The sequence below is a fragment of the Neodiprion fabricii genome, chromosome 3, assembly GCF_021155785.1.
Source record: "Neodiprion fabricii isolate iyNeoFabr1 chromosome 3, iyNeoFabr1.1, whole genome shotgun sequence".
Lineage (NCBI taxonomy): Eukaryota > Metazoa > Arthropoda > Insecta > Hymenoptera > Diprionidae > Neodiprion > Neodiprion fabricii.
Window position 1 is genome coordinate 28,671,270 of NC_060241.1, and position 18,507 is coordinate 28,689,776.

Below are 18,507 nucleotides of genomic sequence, written 5' to 3' on the forward strand. Positions count from 1 at the left end.
AATCACCTCGAGTCGTATTTCAGCAAAATTCGCACGATTTTACTCGATTGCGAGAAATTTGATTCACACAAATTACCATACTCGTGCTTATGAGTCGTCACTGGCATTATCAAAAAGCAAATGTTAACTCTTTGACATCTGTCCAACACTGTGCGACTTCTTCATAAGCTCAAGCTTATTTTTAGATAAGCGTTTGTGTGTTTTAAAACTTTATTCAATCATTTCTACTCCCATAGCAACTGTATCTATTCTTACAATTTTCCCTCTTTCTTCTCTTGATACAATTTCTCATCATAGAGCCTGTAATTATCAGCTACACGGCGGGATTAGGGTTTCATATGAAATCTTAGCTGACAGCGGTATAATGTGGTACGCTTGAACCTCGACATCGTCTCGTTGTTCTCAAAGTGCCTATGATACCTAATGCCGTAAGTCAGCGACGCTCAATTCATTCCACGATAAATGAAAGCCGTGAGAAATACCATCTGACTTTCGTAATCCGCTGTATCTTACAGATGTCGCGTGTTTCGTACGTTTCACCTAAGGCAAGGGAATATTAGATATTCAATTACATCGTGCCGACCTTTCGTTTTCTCCCTCCAATACGCGTTATTCCGTAAATGAAACTCGCGATTAGCCTTGCTGCTCCTGAAAAACTCTAATCATCCATATGCTTGTCGTAGCGATAAGTTGAGATTCACTGGTGCTATGGAGGCGGAACACGTCAACCTGGTTGTCAGTTTGACAGGTTCGACTTTGAAGCAGGACCGCTATGTTTCATTCTCGTGCGTTGGACCACCTGTCCTATGATCCAAGTTTTTCGAATACAATATATCGATAATCGCCACCAGAAACTGCGGATCACCCGAACGCCTGCTGAGAACTATGATCAATGTGTCGAGCACTCACCGAACGCTCACGCCCAACAAAATCACAGCAAAATTGTACGACGTAGACGTAGAGCTTAAAATTGAGAACCTGAAGTTTGGTCCGACGATTGCGGTATGTTAAAACGGTAGGCAAGACCAGTACGCGAAATCATGGCAAAATCAAACCGCCAATCAAGGGTCAGCTGCTTCTGAGGATGCTGAGAGCGAAACGCTGTCCATTTTGTGCCAGTGATTAGTCGATACCCGGTATTATACATGGCTTCTGACATCAGCTGGACAGCTACGTCCAGTCAACGTGTTATTAACGTTTCTCGAAGGGGGATAAACGATACGAAATTGAGAAAACTGGCACGGCGTATGATCGCTGTACGATTCTAATTACTTCAAAATTTAATCGCGCGTCGAGTAAAATCTCAGGTTTTCACTTGTTCTAGATTCGTCGTTGATTATAAAAACGGTAAAACAAAAGAGTCGAGTCGAGATGGGAAATTTACAGCGAGGAAAGACTTGCATCGGTCAAAAGAAGGCTCGGAATCAGATTTGAATAGCCTCGCTGTATCGGGTTACTCGTTTCGCGGAAATTCTGGATTCTCCGTGGCTCCCCAGAGGTTAGATACATCGATTACCGAAACCAGATAAAATACGTTCTATGGCCGCCTATAGTTGTACAGCTTCCTACATGATTGTAATAAAGGTCCTCGGGGAATCGTCTACCTGCTCGAAGACCCGATAGAGTGTCACGACGTCTCGCGTCTATCCGGAAAGATCTCATTCGTGGAATAAATATGTAAATCAGACATTCTTCGTCCTGACTCCAGACGGCAGAATTCTTGCCAGGAGGTAACTTCTAGAATCTTACGTTTCCCTAAACGATAAACGTGTCTCCTCGACCTTACGCCGCACACCGCTCGTCGATATCTCTCACGCGAAACGTCGAATTCTACCTTCTCGTGACCACTTCGCCAATATCAGTCGGTCTTAAGCAGCCGTACTGGCTCTTGAATAATTCACTTATTCGAGTCTCCGGCGCAATAACTTGACCCATCTCGAAACTCTCCGCCAGAAGCTGGCCGTACAGAATTCAGTAACCGCTGCCATTCCCTCGTCGCCGAATGTTTCACCAATACTTTACAGATCGGACCGATTCTCGTTACAATTTTCAACAATCTAGAACCACGGAGTCTGGATTTTTCTCCAGTCGCTAAATTGGTCGGAAATTTCATACCGCAGATTTTTGTTCGTCTTCCCGTATTTTTCTCGTTGTTCCGCAGTTGGGCGCCGTTGGAATGCTTCGGTTGGAAAGCGAAGGGAGTGAAGCGAGGTATCCGGCATAAATACACGTATAACATTCGGTATCCGCGACTGCTTAAAAATAAGGAAATTAGTATTCCTTCCCATGGCTGTTCGAGCGAATAGTCGGTAAAGTTGGATTTTATAGTTTCGAGAGACTGGCAATAGTGGGATAAAATGGGCTAACTCAGCGGGGGAGCTTTGTATCTGGTGACCCAAGTGGCGGACGGAGGTTCTCGACGGTGGGCAACCCCACGTTCGGGCTGTGAGGAGGCCAGGAGGCCAGGAGCCAGAAGATCCGATCTACTTGGTTATTCATCTCGTGTTATTCTGGCGAAACCTGTCCAAATTTAACTTGTCAAAATTATGTTACGCGTCCTCCGTATCCTTTTATTTTTTATTCCATCCGTTATTTCCACTCCTGCGTCCGACATCCTTCGCGTTGCTCCTTCCCTTCCATCTCGGAATTCTCGATCTTTTTCCGATTCTGAAAGAGAGCCCTTTCTGACGACTCGTAGATTCTATCGTAGTGATTTAGGAAGATCTGGTAGCCGGAATCGAGAAACTACCACAACTCCCTAATTTCTCTATTCGTACGTTGTCGCCAAACATTCTCACACAGGTAAATGCAAACAGGCCTCTTCCTCCGCATCACCTGTTTAATTGTCGCCCAATAACCCTCAACCTTTGTGCATATATCCGGTCTGGATCGAGCCTACCGAACTTCACCTTTTACAAACAGGAGTGCAGTCTTCGACCGGCATTAAAACAATCGGACGCCATGTTTTCGATCAAATATTCATGCTCGATCCCTTCTGCAGGGCAGATCCGTACGTGTACCGAACACACGTTGAGATCCGATCCGATACCGAAGGCTGCTGGGCAAAAATGAAAACTCCTCCTCTCCAGGGGTCCGGGTAACTCGTACGTTCTAGATAGCTCGGGTTTCCGCTCAACGCTACTTAACCAACTTATGCTTTAGCCGGGAAGGCAGTAGGGACGGGAAATTCTTAACGCTGTTAAGATATGTTAATATTGTTTACCCATAAGCTATTAAAGGGGTTCTAACGTGCTTAAAGCTAAAGCAGTTAAGTTTTCACCAGATATGTTCACGGAATATCCTACGGGATATAATAGAGGGTGTTCCTCTGCAGACTTCTTGTTGGGTGTTCTCAACTCAGATTGTATCTTTCCCTCTGCAAACAAGCCTAAATCTCAAAGAATTTCACGAGCAGCCCTGTCAATTTCGATCGCACTTCCCGTACGTGACTCGGAGTTGCGACCCTCGAGTGAATTTCGTATCATCGCCGACTTGTATAATTCAGCATAAATCTCAGGTCTTCGATTGTGTCTGTGCAAAATTTGGTTTGTGATATTGAACGGCGATTCGTGACTGCGGTTCGATGCAGTTTTTCATCTTTGATTTTGTGCGGTATAGCCTTTGCACCGCTAGCGAAGGGGGATAAATTAGGCGAGGCTATCGTTCATAGAGACTAGAGCGTAGAACTCTAAGCGAATTTTGCAGCTGCGTATTATAATCCATGTCAGAACAATTTAAGTGTTTGCCATCGCTAATAACCCGGCGAGCAAACCCGGCATTATTAACAGGTCCGCAAACATCTCCTGTATTAGTGATTCCGCGCCCTATAACCCACATAGTCCTCACAGTCCTTGGGTATACCGAACCCCTTTCCAACCCTTATTCTGATCTCTTGTATAGATATTTGCCCTGTATACACTGCCAAATTATCCACAGCTATTTTCAGATAAGGGATTTTCCTTCTATCATAAATTGAATAATACTTCACCGAACGAGTGCCTGGAAAACTTTTTCATACATAGCTACCAGATTAGATCATGTGAATCGATACTGATGTGCAGGTAAATAAATTCATGCGTTTTCACCAAGCAAAGATAAATATGTCGTTGGCTGAGAGTAACAACATTTCAGATTTTGGTTCAATGAAACTATATCTTAGAATTTCGTTGAACAACATCGTATGTCCAAAGTGATCTCTAAAAACATGCGACGTTTTTTAGCGGAATTCGGAGATGGGCTTTTTTGAACCAAAATCTGAGATCAGGTTTCGTTGAACCGAATTCTGAGATGGGGTTTTATTCCTCTCAGCCGATGATTTGGAGAATTATATGGAAAAATATATGCAGCAAGAAAAAAAATTCACCGCTGTTGGGACATTGCGAGACGCTTTTGTATTTGGATATTACGAATACGTTAGACCGTGAACCACTCACTGACAGGGTATTCATATAGTCTCATACCGCGGCTCGTTACGCCGTCTATTTATGTCGACAACAAAGTGTAAGTAAAGCCGCTTCTTCTCAGTCATTGTGATACTCGCAGAGCCGAGATATGCGCGCAAATAAGAATACGTTGATCCCATATCGAGATCTGTCTGCGTAGGTTTGCCGCGACTCCGCCGCACAAGAAATCGCGACAGCCAGACGAAATATGAACTCCTTTGAAAATGAAATTAACCAAAGATGCAATGGCTGAGCTTATTTGGGGCTGATGTTGCGACTCGTGTATTTACTCGTGCCTTTTTACAGGTAACGTGTGGTAGCCGACGAGGCTAGGCGTGGGTTGATTTTGAGAATCTGGCTCCTTTTCAAACTTTGAAACGATCGAGGACGAACGAAGTCTCCGGGCAACTCGAGAGCGAGTGCGCGCGAGTGCAACGTCGATGCGATACCTGCGGGTTAATAATTCAGAAATTCTGACGCGAGTCAGAAACGAAACGAATAACTAGAGCGGTCGGCCATCGAGTTAATCCACCTGACGTTGCTGTGCCGATAAATATCCATACTGGCTGTAGATATTGCGAAATACAAACAACGAGAGATTGGCTCGGTGACAGCGTAGCGATGGCAATTTATTTACGGTTAAACATCATATTCATATTCTGGCCACGTTTTACTACACGCTCGTCGGTTTGCCTTTGTCTTGCAAATTTTTCCTTGAAATTGTTATTATCGTATACAATATTATACGATTAAACACCGAGTTCCACGATTGGAGGTACGTGAGTTCTCTTTCGGGTTTCTGGTAGTCGATCCCCCTTTCCCCCCAAACCACGTCCGGCACTCTCAAATCCCCCATAAACAACCAAAGCCACTGTACAGTCACGACGAAGCGTCAAGAAGTTCAAATGATTCTAGTTGAGAATGACAGTGATTATTGCGTCCGCAGTATTGAACTTGTCGCGTTATTTCATCGTGTCACGCACACGAAACAAAGCATCGCGGCTAAAGGTACGAAACGACGCTTCGTGTGTCACAGCCACTTAACCTGAATTTCTCTGCAGGTTGAGCCAATACACCAGATTTCACCGATTCTCGTTATAATCGTACATGCATACTTTCCCTCGTATTTGTCATTGTTCGTATTAATGCTCACCTGGGGATTCACTCGTTCTTTTTTATTTGAAATGACTTACGAAATACTTTCCCAACTCTTGGCGTCAGGTTCGGATAAATATTTTATCACTCATCCGTGCAGACAATAGGAATACGCGCCAGGGAATGTTGCGCGATTTTTGGCATAATTTCCACTCGTCGATCACTTTACCCTTCAATTCTTAACGACGTTGTTTTCAAAATACAAATTTGTTCCACTGACGACATTCGGTATTAATCAAGTCCACTAACTCTCCCCCGTTCCAAAAATTATTTACGACCGCTTTTCCTACGCGCTCCTAAAACGAATGAGACAACTTGAAATGCCGCACGATGCTCTCTGCCTGTTATACTTCTGATCCTCCTCAACCACATCGTTAATATACGAGAAATATTGTTTTATCGCTGAAGGCTTGCCAGCATTTCAAAAGGCCTATACAATTTTATCCTTACCGTAAAAACGAAAATAAAGATTCCTGTACCGACCACGCGATAATTTGATTGATATTAGAATCAATTGTTCACAATTTTCCGTTCATTTCTTTACATGGTAGTCACAAAAGAATTTATCCAACGAATACTTGAAAAATGTTTGAGGGGAAATCTTGTAAAAAACGCCGCATGGTATTTACAGTATTCTTCCGATTAATTAACATTCAATGGGTGTCTCTTTGCGCACACTGAAAAACAATCTTCATTGACACAGCTGTTTTTAACAAAATCCCACCGGCACTCATAAAATATATTTTCGAATAGGGGGACAGTTGGAATTAGGCATGTTAATCGAGTATCGGAGGCAGATGAATATTTCGAGGAATGTGAGTCATGGGATCACATGTCGTTTTGTACACTTAGCGGAGTCAATGCCAGAAATAATATTAGTAAGAGCGGGTGGAGTTCTAAGTTTTAACATCATCAGCCAACTACTATATTTACCGCTGCCAGCGGTAGTCTTGACAATCGCTCTACCGTTCGTTCTGATTCATCGGCTGTAATATAAGTCGAGACCTGGGAACAGCCTCGAAAGAGTTTTGCATTGCCCTCGCTATTTTTACACTCGACATCGAGTTGAACTTTCTCTCTTTAAAACGGTACCGACCTGCGGTTAAGGGACATAAAATTTTTGTCACCCCTGCGTAGGAAAGGGAAAATAGTTGTAAAACGAAAAAATTCGTTCCGGCTGTGCAGAGGACTCCCCAGTTCCCTTAAGTTATTCCGGTAACTCGATCTTCTTCAGGCTTTTCACACAATTATTAATTCGAAACAATTCGTCACGGGCAAGTGGAGGACTCTTGACGCGGACAGTGGTAAGTCGATTCGTCGCTACGTGGTACCACCTCCCGGGGTACGTCGTCTTTATTCTAATATGCGCTTATTGATAAATTCTAGTCCCGAGCAATGAGAATAAACGATCCGTAGGTCTTATCCCCACAATCGCTAGTCTCAAGACGAATGCTCCGGCTTCCAAGGAGCTGATGCTGAGGTTGGGCAGGGGGGCTGGTGATAAACAGTGTCGCTCATTCACAATGGCCGGCGAACATGCGTTAAACCGGCATTAAAGCGGGCTAATATGAAGTGTATTAATGTGCCCCGCATTGTTTAACCCATACGTACATGGCTACCGTCGCTTGGGCCACCTTTATACCACTCTGGGGGGTCTCCGGTTGAAGCCATACGTACGTATGCACCCTCGATATACTCCGTGACTCGAAATAAAGTCCAGAATTACCCAGCGTCTCGAAAGCTCCCGTCGTGCATTATTTTTTCTGTACATACCTCATGATTCGCGACCTTGGGGAAACCCAGAGAAAGCTGCGGGGCAAGTAAATTATAGGCGAACCTCAATCGGTCGGGCATATTCTTCGTAGTGATCATCTTCATTGCGAAATGACGAGCATCTGATCGAACAAGAAAAAAAAAAAGTGATCCTCGAGAAATTGCAAATCTTTAAAAGTTGGCTCAAATTGATTAGAGCATAGAAATAGATCGGTGAATCAGAAGTCATGAAATGTCCTCAAAGCCCTTCGTAAGGCTATGCAAAATATCCTGGTGCTGCGAGACGTTTGTTGCGCCGCAGTGAGGCTGCAACGAGAATTCCACAGTCTGACGATACCTGCAGAGGTGAAGATGGCAAAAGTTAGTCAACGACTCGAGGGAGCGGAAGGAGAACCACGAAGCTCGAGAGAAGACTCCGAATTGAATTTCGACCTCCCTGTAAGAGGGAAAGTCTCTCAAACACGAAACTTCCAAGACATTGGTATACACCCCGTATACGAGAACATAAGGGCTAGTTCTGCCAGTTCTGCCCACTACTTTAAACGATGGGGTCGCCGGCCGGCTCGCCACGGATAAATGATTGCCAGTGTTATGTTAAACATCTCGGCGATGGAGTGTAGTCGAGCAAGAGAGCGAGAGAGCAGGAGGGACTCGGACGAGGATGAGGGGGAATGAGGGAGGGGGGGTCGAACCGGGGGACAAGAACTCGGGCTCACCCACACAAGAGGGACAAGGGGGAGCTGCTGGTAGTTATTTATTTCGGACGGTCGTAAGCCCGGATTTTGAATAATTCCGTCGCTGATTTTCCTCGGAAATTATTTTTCCAGGGCAAACCGCAATATCATCTTCCAAACAAGAATCATACTCGTTTTATTTGATTTATACAAAGGTCTGTTTATTACCGACAGTAAGATAATACGTAGTACTTCACCAATTCATCATCTCATCGAAATTCTACGCTGGTTGTCACTCGTTGGTTACAAGTATTCTCGGGAAGCCTGTAGACACGTGTTATTTCATGGTTGAGTATTAATTATATAAGTTGGTGAAAGAGTAATCAAAGTGGTGGTCAAATTCTTAGATAACGTGTGCCAGTGATAGCAGGTAGCCTTGAATGTAACGACGATAAAGCCGTATCGCACTACAGTTATATATAACGAGCTTTTCGAGTAAATTTTTCAAGGACTCGCCCAGCGAGCAACGAAGAGAGAAATACAATAGTACACGTGCAGGTATCAGAGGCATATAATATTATACCTATAATATAAGTGGGTGTATATATTCAGGCGCATTGTAACTAATAGCGAGCATTAGTTAACAGGATATCAAAAGGATATCCTTGCCGGCCACCAAGGAGTCTGAACCCCACCCAAGGAGTCGATCCTGCCGTAACAAACGGAACGAACTACACTGAGTACAAAGCCACGAACCTGAAACCCTATCGCGATATCAGCCCGTTATAAATTAGAACACAGCTTTGCTCTGGCATTATGATATCTCTAATATGTCTTTTTCGTTAGCCATTGTTGCACCGGTTTAAGAATCTCGAATCCGATCATCTTACCGTTCCGTTCTCATCGCGATTCTCAACGCCTTACCTGCGCTTGCGAATGAAAATCGTCTCTCGATCACGGGCCATCCAGGTCTGGCAAATTCCCGACATAAATCGCCGTTTTTTGCCTCAAGCGTAACTGATCCGAGTTCTGACTTTTCTTCATTAAAACGTGAAATCTTGTCAGGGCGCACGAATCGGAATGACGGCGACCTTGACCTTCCCTTCGCGTCGACCTGCGCAGATACAACGCTCCGCTCCAGCAGGGCCGAAGCCTTCCATCGCGTCTTGTTCTTTTTTTTCGCGACTACTTGGCTACCTCTTCGAAAGCGCGCTGATTCCCCGCTTGATATTTCCGTGAGCGCATGAGATCCATGCCGGACAAATACGCCGGCGTGTCCACCTGCGGTTATAGTCTTCGGACTTTTCCATCTCGCCGGGTCAACGACGTGTCTTGTTTCCACAATTCCGTTCCCTTCTATTTGCCGCGCCGGTTGGACTCGCTCGGCTTCTTTCATTTACTTTGAATCGAAGAGTCAGAGGTCAAATCCAATGGCAACCTATAATGCAGTCACACTAATTAGCACTAGATGTCTGGAACCCGCGGCTCGACAATGCGATGCCAACTAGTTTCCTCAAATAACACGAGCTCACAGAAACCTACACGATCATGATCTGTGCTTACTTCTTTCGACGCCGCCACACTTTGGATAAAAAAAAAAAAAAAGTATCAGTCCATCGAGAACGCTTTGAGTACCTATCAAGACAAGCTTAACCCTAAACTCCGTAACAGACGTGCGGTGCTCTCCGCTTAGGCGTCTGGCTTATTTTCACGTCCGGTAATAGAAAAAGAAAACCTCGCCAATCTGAAACGCCGAGCATTTTGCCTCCCTGGTAGCCGCCCCGAGATCGTAAGCAGGTGCGGCGCATTGAGTTTTGACAACTTTGATTACAAGGTACGGGAGTCGAACGTTGTACGAAGATGGCTGGCAGTTGATGGCTGGTGTTAAACGTACGGTCCGTCGATCTGAGAGGCTGACAGCGTCGGCCTCGGATCTTGTCGATCTCTGGTTCCTCGATTCCCCGGTTTCCCCGGTGGGACGGAAAGTTCTCCGGTCATCCTCGCCCAGGGTCAGTGCAGGAGGCGGCGCCTGCGAAGCCAGGCCTACCTTCGGCCCCAACAATGGACCTGCAACAATGCATCGACCTCTCCCTCCCTCCCCCCGCACCGCACCGCTCACTCTCCTCTCCTCTCCTCTCCTCTCTCCTCTCCTCTCCTCTTCTCTTCGTCTCGCTGTACGACTCGCAGCTCCTCTCGCCAACGCACGTCATTCGAGACACTGATACATGCTGGCCACTGCTCAGAACTGAAATTGAATACAGGTCTACATATACCGACAACGAACTCGTACCTTTAGCACCGCATGTATTACGGACGTCAAGTTCGAAGGGCACGCTTGGACAAATAAGAAATCAACATCCTCAAGTCGGTTGCTACGTAGAAGGCAGCGTACTTTATTGGCATTCGACGATTCAATTTACTTGCAAAAAATTCGTGGTGCGTTGTATAATTGAATAAGATCGACGTTTCTCAAGTATTTGATTCGCAAACTGGAAATACTTGTGACAATAATGAACTGGACGCTGCAATCAAAGTCTGAGGTAACATTGGTGTCGACAGTTGGCTCACAAGTAAACCAAGAACTCGTCATTGACGCAGCTGATTGGCCACATTCTCTACACACAAATCAATCCCGCTGACTGATTTTTGCCTGGGATAATTAGCGTGTAGGAAAGAAAACATCACGGTAGCCAGAATCAGGGCGTGCGTGGTAACTCGCGCGGGACATTCGAAGTCAAGGTAAGGGGTCCAGGATCGAGTTGAGTCACCGCGACAGAAATGTGACCGTTCGGCTCACTTCACGCTCACACAAACGCGAAATGCAAGCACACGTGAAGAATTAAAATTAAAAAAGAATGTGAAACAAGCTGTTTCTAGGAGTATTTCTCACGAGCTAGCGTAAGAGCGCGTGGCTGACCCCCGATGACGACGTCGCGAACCGGAATGACGTTTCCGCGGCCGGAGATGACGGCTGGCCAACGCTCGGCAACCCGAGTCTTTTCAACTCACCACCGTGAGGTGGTACGCAAACGAGCCCATTGCCACCTATTATCTCACCAAGATCAGCCAGGAATAACCACAAATCTCGGAAACTGCCGGCAGCTGCTATACTACGCTGACGATCAAGTTTTCACGGTGATTTTAAGTTTCAACACGCTCGAACCCGGCTAGGTATATTATACCTGTAACCTATACGGATGAAAGTTCAGTTATACCGCAGCTTCGCCCGGCTGGGAGCCGCGAAGGCATGAGTCAGAAGTCGGAACAGACTTGACGCCTGAGTTATACGGCTACAAGAACCAGTTTTCGTTCGACCTACGAATTCTGAGTCAAACGCGATCGTTTAACCGAGAAAACCAGACGACGTTAGGATGCGGCGAGAAACAGACGCACGTGTGCACTCGAACACGTTGTTCGTCCAACCGACGGAAGAATCGATCCTGTTAACGACTCCTCTCCGAGTCCCCGACCGGAATCGGTTTCATCCGAGAAGATATTCTCTGATACACGTATTGCGCCCGAAACACGTGGTGTAATATATTCGGATCGAAGAAGCGACGGCAGATAGGTAGGCAGGTAATAGGTCCGGGAAAACGAGAGCGTATAAATTGCGGGTATAGTTTGGTCGGCGGTAAATCCTCGTTATGACAAGAACAGATGTCTACAAGCCTTTGTTGAGCCTAGTTTGTTGCGGAGGCGCCATATAAGCCGGTGCCTTCCGTCCAGTTGCGGGTTGGCCCGATGCTGTTGCTGCTGTTGCTGTTGCTGCTGCTGCTGCTGCATCCCCTGTACCGTACTTATACCTCTGCAACTAGACGGACCGTACCTTTCATAGACGAGACGCATACGCAATCCTCGATGTTAACCGGGCATAATGCGGAGCCGACGATAGTATATCTGTATCAATTGTATGCATATACGAAACGGGCGGCGTATATTTGTCGCTACGGCGAACCATTATATGGTTTATGTTTATCGTTATTGTTCGGCACGGGGTACACAGGAGAATCGAAGACCGCATAACCCCAGTTAAACCCCCATACCTTATGCGATCTTCATTTAAATACGATTATGGATAACCGCCGGACAATCCGGTCGGTATCAATTTGATATTCAAATGCACGGAAGATCTTTTGTTCTCCGGCAATTTTTCAATACTCGATCCAAATCGCTCGCCGCCGATCTGATCCGGCCAGTGAGAAAACCGCGAGAATACCGCTCGCTTCTACGACGACAGCTTCTGCGAGGAGAAGATCTTCCTGACAAATTGAGGGAACCCGTACCTCCGTGCACGGATAGCAAGGACAAAGGAGCAGCAATCGACCGCTCCGGGTTCATCAAATCGGGTCTCGTCATCTCCGACAAATCGCCTCCTGCACCGCTTTCTGGCAGTGTTTAATCCTTCGTTGACACCGTGATATTATCACCGCGCGTCAGCTCAGCTTGCGAGCTTCGTCGGTTTGGAAGTCTCGGAGTTCGCAAAGAGAGCTCGATGCACCGGATGTAGCGGGGCAGGTGAATGAGATGCACGTATCGGTGACGTTTCTGTACCAAATATAATATCACAAAGTGCACCGCTGCTACCGCAGGCTAGTCGTTGTCGTATTAAATATTATTTATGCTCGTACGCACGAACATGCAGCTCCTTGAGCGTATGTTACGCATATTATATATGTAGGTTGCCCGCTGTAAGAGTACGTTGCACGGTCTCTCGGAGGAACTTGAGAGTAACATAAAGCGCGCCTAACGTACAATGCCATCACAATCAGAAAATAATATCAATCCATTGTTCTACGGCGACAATAAATATCATAAATATCGGACCCGCAAGTTACTGCCGATCTCAGCTCGTGATTGCATCTCCTGCATCTTGAAATATTACAACGACTGTCTAGTGAACTTGGGTTGGCATTACTGCCGTCAACTGATAAATTTTCACCTGCATCATGCTGATAGTTTTTGCTCGACGCTTACATAAATCTAGGAACGCACAATTCGATCTAGGATATCCGAAGTTTCAGTGTTGAAGATAAGGTAAATTTTCAAACATACCACATCCGTGTACGGCACACAATTTCCTGGACCGACTAAAGTCTTTTTTACTTCATAGCAACTTGGACAAGGATCAATACAGAATCAACCAGAACAATTTAATCGAGTAGCAGCTGATATTGACTGTAAATAACTTGGGGTGGATGTGAATTCTCTATAACTATTGAAACGATCTGTTGCGATAGTTCTCGGTCGGCAATGATTCGCCCGCATTTATTGTCAATAAATACGTTGGAAAACGCGACTGAAATAAATTTATATTCGACTGATCGATAATCGAGAAGTCTTGATAGATGAAAAATTAGTCGAGGTATGTGCGTGATCGATGCATTCGGACACGGAATCGAGAAGCCAGATCTAGGCTCTGGTTGATTAATCTAACTTTTTAACTCCGCACGAGATTGAAGGGTTGGCTGGGGGTCTGTGTTGTTTTATCTTAGAAGGGTGGATGCCGGAGTAGACCGCTGTGGCTGGAAACATTTCACTGGTCATTTCCTGCGGCCGGATCCCGTCTGAACGCATCCTCTTGTTAGCTGCCAGCTACGACCCCATTCAACCCTCGAGTATATACGTACGATGCTACTAAATAAACGTAGGGCGGTGTGCGATCGTTCGGGAAACGGCACTGAAATACGTACACGTTCTGTGAATTCGTGCGTTTGCGTTTATTTTCGTAAATTTTTGTCTCCCTTAGTGTAAACGATAAGTACACACATTTGGGTTTAATATTTCGTCAATCCTCACACCTCTGAATTTTCAAGTCGAGAGAAAAAAAAATGATTAGCTAATGAATTTCTTAAGTGCATTCTTCTTTAACTGACTCCTTTCCCTGCGGAACGACGCTTCATTTCTCGCTGCATCGAATGCGCATTTCCATCGTAAAATCTCCCGTCCCCGACTGAGCTTATCTCGAAACCGCTACACGTACAAGTAGCACCATCTCTTGTCAAACGTCGGAGTCTGAAGTGCCGCAGGAAAGGTTCTCAACCCAGGCAGCATGCGTTGCAATCAACAAATCATCTCTATGCTGATTCGCGCAAACAACGTATGCGAGCCTTTTTCACAAGCTATTGATGCAAATTTATTGACCTGTGCGAAGATGTGACGTCAGATGCGTCTCATTGCCGCTTGAGCTTACCAAATTCGTTGCATCGGTCAAAAGTTGAGCGCACCCTGCGAGTATAAAAAACGTTTTTCGATACCTGCCAGAATTCCCCAGACACTCGTATTCCCCGCAGTATCTATCTATCTTATCAATATTAGCATAGAATAGCAGTTTACAAAATCGTTACAGACTGGAAAAGTGCACTTCTGGGTCCTGTAGCCAACATATATCACGGAATAAAACACGTTTTAAACAACCGGACGGCTGGTCTCGAAGGTCCTCCGTGTGTATAATAACGCGACGACGTAATAATAGACCGCCGTTTTAAAATACAAATCATCAACGACTTCCGCGTGGGCGCAATCGATAATTCTATCCCACTATCGATGACGTCCTACGTTCAGGCTGACTTGTGTGTTGATGTGCTGAACTCTTGCCAGGCTTTTGATACTTGAACAGCCTTCGGATTAATATGGCAATAAATTATCGATTCGTTTTGGTAGTACGTGGTTAATTATGATCGAAAGAACAACGTGTGAAGCGATTGTATCAAGGAGTTTCAGTTCTCTTGTATGTAGGTGTACGTATAATGTAACACGTATACCTGAGGTGAAAACAAAAATATCGAAACTGCGTTTAATCTCCGGGTCTATAAAAATCCGCAAAGTTGCACGGGCGGGGAAGGCGGTAAGGTTTGGCAGTTGGCATATCTCGGAGGCATTGGCAGAAAGAAAATCGGCTTAGCGACGAAAATATACCGATATTTATGAGGGTCGCGACATCGGGGCTAATCTTCAGAAGATAATAATTTATCGGGTACCTCTAGCGCGTCGTGGAGTATTTTGACTCTGCGGCCGAGGATCCGTGGGGGCTGAGAGGGTTGAGGGGGGTGGAGGGGACCTGCGGCATCCGGCGGGAGGCGGGGAAGATTCGGAGTTGAACTTCAGGAACGGCTTCGCACGGCATATTTCATTCGCTCTCAAAGCCTCCCGGCCTGCACCGTCTCCCCGTATCGAAGCTGCGAATTTTCTGCATGGCAGTCGAGAAATGAGCCCAAAAAGAGACGAGCGCCTCACGAGCGAGGATCGGGAGTCGATCGCGGATCGCCTTTACCTCCGGCAATTTAATTTCAGATACAGCATCGTCGGGCCGAAGTTTGGCTCGCTGCGCGTTTGGCGTATGGAATGTTTTTACGGTTGATGAATGTGTTTAATCCTTGGGTAATCCGCAACTCGAGCTGCTGGAGCGGATATCGGGAAGAACTTTATTTCACGATTTGACGGAAGCTTGGGACTGCCAAAATCTGACAATTGTTCGTAATTATTTTCCAATCCCTTTCAGCCGCGCACCCAACTCCCAACTCCATAAATCGTACGGACTCATAACTCATACAGATCACACATCGCCGCGACGTAATCTGCCATTGAATGAGGATGAAGAGGGTGAGGAGGTGGAGGTGGACGAGGATGAGTAAAGAGGATTCCCGATCCATCCATATGAGGGTGGGAGGGGTGCAGCCAGCTCTACTGAATACGGGATAAACCTTCACAGTCCAGAAGCGGGGCTATTGAAAGCAATGGAAGGTAAAACTTGGGACTGGATTCGAAGAGACAGGGGAAGATTCTCCAAATCTATATAAATTGTCGTATTGTCGGATGCCAAGGGGTCGCTCTAGCATATCAATTTCAAGCGCGTAGACGTCGATTTCTCCGTCTTTTGAAACAACATACTTACCCTTCTTACTCCTGGGAGCAACGGGTCAAGTCATTGCGTCACAAGATTTAATTATACAAGCGTGGCGTAAGCCTCTCCTTGCATCTGAGTGCATTTCCGCAGTTTAATGGTACGTTCTCGTATGGGACTTCGGAAGATTGATTTGAGCGTTTGAATGAAATTACCGTGACAATGTGTACGTGCGGAAAAATAAAGGACTTTGACGAATGGATGGCTGTTGATTGTCGCTTAGGCGTACTTCCTAATATTAATCGAAGGCCCGGAGCTCCGGCGTTCCACACCGCAAGGGATAAGACAACATGCCGTACGGGCCCGGAGAAGACCCGAGATGAATAATAATGTGACCTAAGCCTTGCGGTGATACATCGGCTGACATTTCGTTATTTACGAGCATTTTAATCCTCGAAACACGCCGCGTATACTGGCCAAAAATCGCCCCATCGGACGAATCAAAATACAAATGGTACCGCACAAATACTAGCAAAATTTCTCAAGTTGTAGCTGCATCGTTGGGTCGGTTTTTGATGAAGAATTAAATATTTCCAAGCTTATCACACTGTATCAAGTATTAGTCGTGGTTTTAGCAGTGCGTGAGATCATCGAACCACCTTCAACGATTCAAATCAAACTTCTGAACGATTTATCATCAATAAACTCACTCTTCGAACGACGTCCGCCCGCACTATAATCCAGTTGGTGAATGCATCTGATATTGCGAGGATATATTACTCGGAGCGTTCTCTCGATGCGCTTTTTCTGATAGCGAATCTGGCCGCAAGAAAACGAAACGTTTCCAACGGAGACAGGCCAAGCTATGGAAATAATTTTGGTCACGTGTTTCCGCCATATCTCAAGAGTATTTCTACCTACGTAGGTGGGTATATAGCTGCTAGTATAAACACCACGAAGGAGGAAACAAGGAACGGGTGGAATATCGTCATATGTGCGATTTGTTAGGTATGCAGACGCAGGGTTTGGTGTGCGTGGGACCATCTCCACCGGCGGGCGGAGACGACGGGGGCGGGAACCAAGAACTCGCGCATTACCGCCGCGATATATTTTGCAAATCTTTTCCTATTTATCACAGCCTCCTCGGCCTCTGTGTGAGTTTGTCGCGCTTCTCCGCTCGCCCGTTTTCATATTCCGTTACTATTACCACCGAATGGCCCACGGACAATGTTTCAAATCGTAAATCTACGCGCAACGGTGGTCGCAGGGCCCGTGATACACCCTTCAGCATCGACACCTTGGCGCGGGTGCCGCGATTAGCCAAAAATTCATTAACCTCTCCTTTTCCGAACGGAGAATTATCAACCCACACGGCGATTGGTGAACGCAAACGTGCCTCTTTCATCGACTAAGGACTGATGGCGTATTTGCATCTTACTACCCTTCGCGGTGCAGCAGCGACGAAGGGGTGGGAGGGCGCACTCCGCCATGCCCCTCCGAGTTTGTATTATTACGTCCTCGTATTATATCGTTCTGGTATACACGCGATGTGTGTACGGTGTAACATACATGTATACGCGAATGCGAATGCGAATGCGCTCCGGTACGGATGCGAAAGTGTTCGCCTCTTTTGTGGCCGTACGTGTGCCATAATAATATCTGTGTTGATAAATTGCATACATAACAGTACGCGCCTAGCCCTCTCGTATATATATCTTAGCTTATTCCAGTTTTGCGGCGATGTTTTACAAATTTTAGGAGCCCCGCTGCAGGCATTCTTATTACCGACGATAACTCTTCCGTACGATACCCACCCTGCGTCGTTCTTAAGATACACGTACAAGCGTGCATTTAAACTCCCGGACCGTTCGTGGTTCTCGATTCCGCTAGTCTCCATCTCCTTGGACAACTAGCCCTCGGACAGGACATTCGCTTTCGAGTACAACAGTCCTAAGAAATGTCGCCACGGTGGGTATAAGGTATAATACGTATCAACCGATCGCGTGCCACAACCGCTGATGACGAAGGGACGAAAACAGGGAGGCACGGATGAGGGAGGATCGAGATCTCGGAGCGTGCGGTTTCGCCGTAATGCAGAATTTTTCGAAACACGCGAAGCCGTTCGAAACGAATAAAACTCCCGTCCCTGAGGTCACCGAAGATCTTCGCCGATCTTTCGATCCTCCGAGCTTGACTGAGAGGTTGAACCGTCTCCTGTCTCGGGAATGAAATAAACATGGTGTCGCGGATACCGACGCTGGGTCTTTTCACCCTCTCCGTAACCTCGGGTCGCGGGGGAGGATGAAAGTAGGTGAGGGGGGAGCGGGGCTCGGGGTCCCTCTACGGTCATCAAACGTTAATACATTTACAGCTCACAGGAGCCGTGCGGCTGTGTATCCGACGGCACATCTCTATACCAGGGTGTATCACGTCCGGGCATGTGAATATCACACATATGTGTGCAAGAAAGATAGCCCAGGTCGGTTCGTCCCCAGCGGCTAACCCCCTGAAATATCGTTTACGTGGCTCGGCTTGCATACGTCGTTTGGGACACATCCCCCTCCTTCCCTCCCTCTCGCCCTTCCCTCCCTTTTTCCCCTGCTTCCACCCCCGCTCGCCTTCC